Consider the following 7763-nt stretch of genomic DNA (forward strand, 5'->3'; position numbering starts at 1 on the left):
TTAAATTTATGACCTTGAGATCATGACCTGAGTCAAAATAAAGAGTTGGATGCTCAGCAGACTGAACCACCCAGGTGCCCCCCAAATTCCATTTCTAACACTCAGTTTGAAATATTTATTAGACATTTACATTATTACATGTATTATTAAGTGTGTATATATAAAAATACATAAAATATATATTTATATATATATAATTTTTGGATTTTTATTTCTTCTTGATGAATTGTTTATTAAGAAAATCCCTCTAGCAGCACTCTTAATTTCACAATCTATTCTATCTGCTATAGATTAATATAGCCACTCCAGCTTTCTTATGATTAGAATTTGCATGGCATATCTTTTTCCATTCTTTTACTTATCTGTGTTAGTATATTCAAAATGCACTCTTGTACATAACTGTGTCTTGCTCTTTTGTTCAGTTTGATGATCTGGAATATATGGTCCATTTATATATAGTGTAATTATTGATATGACTGAGTTAAGTCTACCCTTTCATTATTTGTTTTCTCTTTGTCTCTTCTATATTTTGTTCCTTTATCCTTTTCTTGCTTTTTTTCTTTTTGTATTTCATTTTATCTCTTCCACTAGGTTTTTAGATATACTCTGTTTTAAAGGTTGTGTAAAGAAATACAATATAAATCCATAGCTTAGCAGTCTATCATTAATTAATATTGTATCTCTTCACATGTAGTGCAATACTGTTACATTGTCATAAACCTCACAATATGGTATTATATTTTTTTCTTTAAACAGTTATCTTTTGATAGAAACTTAATAAATGAGAAAAAATTTTTATCTACCCACACAGGCACCATTTCTGGTGCTTTACATTCCCATTTCCATCTTGCATCCTTTTCTCTCAACCTGAAGAACCTGCTTTACTTTTTTTTTTTTTTTTTTTTTTTTTGGTAATGAAATCCTACTGGTGAATTCCCTCAGCCTTTTTGTCTGAAAATATTTTTATTTTGCCTTCATTTTTTTAAATAGATTACTTGTAGTTTTAGGTTCACAGCAAAATTGAGTAAAAAATAAAGAGTTCCTTTATATCCCTTAAACACCCCCACAACCACCACCACTATTGGTCTTCGTTTTTCAGAAATATTTTCACTGGGTGGGGGAGGAGTCAAGATGGCAGAGAAGTAGCAGGCTGAGATGACATCAGGTAGCAGGAGATCAGCTAGATAGCTTATCAAACCATTCCGAACACCTACAAATCCAACAGGAGATCAAAGAGAAGAGTAGTAGCAATTCTATAAACAAAAAATCAACCACTTTCTGAAAGGTAGGACTGGTCAAGAAGTGAATCCAAAACAATGGGAAGATAGACCACGAGGGGAAGGGCCGGCTCCCGGCAAGCTGCCGAGCAATGGAGCACAAAATCAGAACTTTTAAAAGTCTGCTCTACAGAGGGACATTGCTCCAGAAGCTAAGCCAGAGTGAAGCCCATGTGGGGACAGCGTGGTCTCAGGTCCCGTGGGGTCACAGAAGGATTGGGGGTCACAGAGCTCACAGGTATTAGAGTGGGGAAACCAGCTACAGAGACAGAGCCAAGGAGTGAGCTCTCAACTAGGGGTTATCTTAAATTTTGACCCATGGCATAGGCCACTGCTCTGTGAGCGGGGACCCACAAGACCCGGGGAGAATCCCCTGGAAGAGTGCAGGGATCTGTGGGGTTCAGAGACACCAGGCAGGGCTGTGTGCCAGAGACAAACACTTGGTCTAAGGCTGGGTGAGCATGGAGCGCGGCCGGAGGCCAGGGAAATGGGAGTGATTGAGCGCTTTTCTCTGAAGGTGCACTGAGGAGTGGGGCCCCCAGCTCTGAGCTCCTCTTGGACGCCATTTTCATTCCTGTCCTTCGGAACTCTACAGAAAGTGTTCAGGGAACAAAAGCTCCCGAAAGCGAACCTGAGCAGATTACTTAGCCTGGCCCCTGATAAGGCGGTGCAATTCCACCTCAGGCAAAGACACTTGAGAATCACTGCAACAGGCCTCTTCCCAAGAAGATCAGCAAGAAACCAGCCATGACCAAGTTTACTTACCAAGGAGAACAGCAGAATTCCAGAGGAGGAGAAAGCAAAGCATGGAATTCATGGCGTTCTCTCCATGATTCTTTAGTTCTGCAAAGTTAATTATTTTATTTTATTTTTTTCTTCTGCTAAATTTTTTTTAACTGTAAATTTACCCTTTCCTCTTTTAACGTTTATAAACTAGTTTATCTTAACAATACCTTTCAAAAAAATTTTTTTGAACCTTCATTATTATAGTCATATTTTATTCTTTATTGTACCTCACTTTATTTTTTGTACACACACAGTGTTTTTTTTTTTTTTCTAAAAAAAATTTGGGATACAACTTCTTCTAATAGATCAAAATATACACTAAATCTAGCATAGGGCTATGTTCTAGTCTCCAGCCTGAGCAAATTCTCTCCACTTTCTTTTTTTTTATTCTCTCAACCAACGTATCTTATCAACTCCATTTTTAGAAATTTTAAAAAGGCATTTTTCATCTTTATAGTCATATTCCATTCCTTCATCATGTTTACCCTTATATGTTTTTCATTCTTTAAAATTTTGGGAGGTAGTTTCTTCTAAGAGATCAAAATACTCCCCAAATTAAGTGGGTGACCCTGTTCTATTCACCAGTCTAATATATATATATTTTTTTCTTTTATTTTTAATTTTTTTCTGAACTTCTTTTTTTTTTCTTTTTTCTTTTAAAGAAAGTCCAGAAATAGATACTAGCTAGAAGTAACTATAGGTACGTTCTGAACTTCTTTTTACCCCTTTCTTCCACCCACGATTTGGGGTCTCCCTCTCTCTCTCTCTCTCTTTTTTTTTTTTTTTGTTAAAGCACATTTTACTGGGGTCTTTGCCACCCTTTTAGTATTTCATTCATTCCTTCATATATTCTTATCTGGATAAAACAACAAGGCAGAAAAACTCACCACAAAAAAAAGCACAAGAGGCAGTACTTCATGAAGGCCAGGGACCTAACCAATATGGACATTGGTAATATGTCAGATCTAGAGTTCCGAAAGTCAATTCTCAAGGCTCTAGCTGGGCTTGAAAAGGGTATGGAAGATATTAGAGAAACTGTATGGAGAAATAAAAGAACTAAAATCTAACCAAGTTGAAATTTTTTAAAAAGCTATTAATGAGGTACAATAAAAAGTGGAGGCTCTCACTGCTAGAATAAATGAGGCAGAAGAGAGAATTAGTGATAAAGAAGACCAAATGACAGAGAATAATGAAGCTGAGCAAAAGAGAGACAAACAACTACTGGACCACAAGGGGAGAATTCGAGAGATAAGTGATACCATAAGATGAAACAACATTAGAATAATTGGGATTCCAGAAGAAGAAGAAAGAAAGTGGGGAGCAGAAGGTATATTGGAGAGAATTATAGTAGAGAATTTCCCTAATACGGCAAAGGGAACAAGCATCAAAATCCAGGAGGCACAGAGAACCCCCCTCAAAATCAATCAAAATAGGTCCACACCCCGTCATCTAATAGTAAAATTTACAAGTCTTAGCAACAAAGAGAAAATCCTGACAGCAGCCCAGGACAAGAAGTCTGTAACATACAATGGTAAAAATATTAGATTGGCAACAGACTTATCCACAGAGACCTGGCAGGCCAGAAAGAACTGGCATGATATATTCAGAGCACTAAACAAGAAAAATATGCAGCCAAGAATACTATATCCAGCTAGGTTATCATTGAAAACAGAAGGAGAGATAAAAGCTTCCAAGACAAACAAAAACTAAAAGAATTTGTAAACACCAAACCAACTCTACAGGAAATATTGAAAGGGGTCCTCTAAGCAAAAGAGAGAGCCTAAAAGTAGTAGACCAGAAAGGAACAGAGAAAATATCCAGTAACAGTCACCCTACAGGCAATACAATGGCACCAAATTCATATCTTTCAATAGTTACCCTGATGTAAATGGGCTAAGTGCCCCAATCAAAAGACACAGGGTATCAGAATGGATTAAAAAAAACAAAACCCATCAATATTCTGTCTATAAGAAACTCGTTTTAGACCCAAAGACACCTCCAGATTTAAAGTGAGGGGGTGGAAAACAATTTACCATGATAATGGACATCAAAAGAAAGCTGGGGTGGCAATCCTTATATCAGATAAATTAGATTTTAAGCCAAAGACTATAAGAGATGAGGAAGGACACTATATCATACTCAAAGGGTCTGTCCAACAAGAAGATCTAACAATTTTAAATATCCATGCCCCTAACATGGGAGCAGTCAGCTATATAAACCAATTAATAACAAAATCAAAGAAACACATCAACAATAATACAATAATAGTAGGGGACTTTAACACCCCCATCACTGAAAAGGACAGATTATCCAAGCAAAAGATCAACAAGGAAATAAAGGCCTTAAATGACACACTGGACCAGATGGATGTCACAGATATATACAGAACATTCCATCCCAACGCAACAGAATACACATCCTTCTTTAGTGCACATGGAACATTTTTCAGAATAGATCACATCCTGGGTCATAAATCAGGTCTCAACCGGTATCAAAAGATTGGGATCATTCCCTGATCGTATTTTCAGACCACAATGCTCTGAAGCTAAAACTCAATCACAAGAGGAAATTTGGAAAAGAATCCAAATACATGGAAACTAAAGAACATCCTTCTTACAAATGAATGGGTCAACCAGGAAATTAAAGAAGAATTGAAAAAATTCATGGAAACAAATGGTAATGAAAACACAACTACTCAAAATCTGTGAGACACAGCTGAGGCAGTCCTGAGAGGAAAATATATAATAGAACAAGCCTTTCTCAAGAAACAAGAAAGGTCTCAAATACATGACCTAACCCTACACTTAAAGGAGCTGGAGAAAGAACAACAAAGAAAGCCTAAACCCAGCAGAAGAGAAATAATAAAGATCAGAGCAGAACTCAATGAAATAGAAAAAAAAAAAATCAACAAAACTGGAGCTGGTTCTTTGAAAGAATTAATCAGATTGATAAATCCCTGGCCAGACTTATCAAAAAGAAAAGAGAAAGGACCCAAATTAATAAAATCATGAATGAAAGAGGAGAGATCACAACCAACACCAAAGAAATACAAACAATCATAAGAACATATTATGAGCAATTCTACGCCAACAAATTTGACAATCTGGAAGAAATGGACGCATTCCTAGAGACATGTAAACTACCACAACTGAACCAGGAAGAAATAGAAAACCTGAACAGACCCATAACCAGTAGGGAAATTGAAGCAGTCATCAAAAATCTCCCAACAAACAAGAGCCCAGAGCCAGATGACTTCCCAGGGGAATTCTACCAAACATTGAAAGAAGAACTAATTCCTATTCTCCTGAAACTGTTCCAAAAGATAGAAATGGAAGGAAAACTTCCAAACTCATTTTATGAGGCCAATATTATCTTGATCCCAAACCCAGACAAGGATCCCATCAAAAAAGAGAACTACAGACCAATATCCTTGATGAACACAGATGCAAAAATTCTCACCAAAATACTAGCCAATAGGATCCAACAGTACATTAAAAAGATTATTAATCATGACCACGTGGGATTTATTCCAGGGCTGCAAGGTTGGTTCAACATCCACAAATCAATGTGATACAATACATTAATAAAAGAAAGAACAAGAACCATACGATACTCTCAATAGATGCCAAAAAAGCATTTGACAAAGTACAGCTTCCTTTCCTGATCAAAACTCTGCAAAGTGTAGGGATAGAGGATACATACCTCACTATCATCAAAGCCATCTATGAAAAACCCACCACAAATATCATTTTCAATGGAGAAATACTGAGAGCTTTTCCGCTGAGGTCAGGCACACAGCAGGGATGTCCATTATCACCACTGCTATTCACCATAGTACTAGAAGTCCTAGCCTCAGCAATCAGACAACAAAAAGAAATTAAAGTCATCCAAATCGGCCAAGAAGAAGTCAAACTATCACTCTTGGCAGATGATATGATATTATATGTGGAAAACCCAAAAGACTCCACTCCAAAACTGCTAGAACTTATACAGGAATTCAGTAAAGTGTCAGGATATAAAATCAATGCACAAAAATCACTTGCATTTCTTTACACCAACAACAAGACGGAAAAAAGAGAAATTAAAGAGTCAATCCCATTTACAATTGCACCCAAAACCGTAAGATACCTAGGAATAAAACTAACCAAAGAAGCGAAGAATCTGTACTTAGAAAAATATGAAGTATTCATGAAAGAAATTAAGGAAGACACAAAGAAATGGAAAAATGTTCCATGTTCATGAATTGGAAGAACAAATTTTGTAAAAATGTCTATGCTACCTAAAGCAATCTATACATTTAATGCAATCCTTATCAAAATCCCATCCATTTTTTCAAAGAAATGGAACAAATAATCCTAAAATTTGTATGGCACCAGAAAAGACCTCGAATAGCCAGAGAAATATTGAAATAGAAAGCCAAAGAATTCCAGACTTCCAGCTCTATTACAAAGCTGTCATCATCAAGACAGTATGGTACTGGCACAAAAACAGACATATAGATCAATGGAACAGAATAGAGAGCCCAGAAATAGACCCTCAACTCTATGGTCAACTAATCTTCGACAAAGCAGGAAACAAATGGTGTTGGGAAAATTGGACAGCCACATGCTGAAAAATGAAACTGGACCATTTCCTTACACCACACATGAAAATAGATTTAAAATGGATGAAGGATCTCAATGTAAGAAAGGAATCCATCAAAATCCTTGAGGAGAACACAGGCAGCAACCTCTTTGATCTCAGCCACAGCAACTTCTTTCTAGGAACATTGCCAAAGGCAAGGAAAGCAAGGGTAGAAATGAACTATTGGGACTTCATCAAGATCAAAAGTTTTTGCACAGCAAAGGAAACAGTTAACAAAACCAAAAGACAACTGACAAAATGGAAGAAGATATTTGCAAATGACATATCAGATAAACGTCTAGTATCCAAAATCTATAAAGAGCTTATCAAACTCAACACCCAAAGAACAAATAATCCAATCAGGAAATAGGCAGAAGACATGAACAGACATTTCTGCAAAAAAGACATCCAGATGGCCAACAGACACATGAAAAAGTGCTCCACATCACTCGGCTTCAGGAAAATACAAATCAAAACCACAATGAGATATGACCTTTTGCCAGTCAGAGTGGCTAAAATTAACAAGTCAGGAAACGACAGATGCTGGCAAGGATGTGGAGAAAGGGGAACCCTCCTACGCTCTTGGTGGGAATGCAAGCTGGGGCAACCACTCTGGAAAACAGCATGGAAGTTCCTCAAAAAGTTGAAAATAGAGCTACCTTACGACCCAGCAATTGCACTACTGGGTATTTACCCTAAAGATACAAATGTAGTGATCCGAAGGGCCACATGCACCCGAATGTTTATAGCAGCAATGTCCACAAGAGCCATACTATGGAAAGAACCTAGATGTCCATCAACAGATGAATGGATAAAGAAGAGGTGGTATAAATATAAAATGGAATACTATGCAGCCATCAAAAGAAATGAAATCTTGCCATTTGCGACAACATGGATGGAACTAGAGGGTATTGTGCTTAGTGAAATAAGTCAATTGGAGAAAAACAACTATCATATGATCTCCCTGATATGAGGAAGTGGAGATGCAATCTGGGGGGTTTGGAGGGTAAGAAAAGAATAAATGAAACAAGATGGGATTGGGAGGGAGACAAACCATAAGAGACTCTTAATCTCACT

At 37.0% G+C, this 7763-nt stretch overlaps 1 long non-coding RNA gene across 1 annotated transcript in view; it reads right to left on the reverse strand.

Annotated features, from left to right (window-relative positions):
- Positions 1-251: 251 nt before the first annotated feature.
- Positions 252-7763, reverse strand: part of LOC132020163 (uncharacterized) — a 20513-nt gene continuing 13001 nt past the window's right edge. The window contains exons 3-4 of the long non-coding RNA XR_009404942.1: positions 2043-2120; positions 252-1210 (exon numbers count right to left, since the gene is read on the reverse strand). This is a non-coding gene — a long non-coding RNA (uncharacterized LOC132020163). The remainder of the gene's footprint in view (positions 1211-2042; positions 2121-7763) is intronic.

This window comes from Mustela nigripes, chromosome 1 (genome assembly GCF_022355385.1).
Source record: "Mustela nigripes isolate SB6536 chromosome 1, MUSNIG.SB6536, whole genome shotgun sequence".
Lineage (NCBI taxonomy): Eukaryota > Metazoa > Chordata > Mammalia > Carnivora > Mustelidae > Mustela > Mustela nigripes.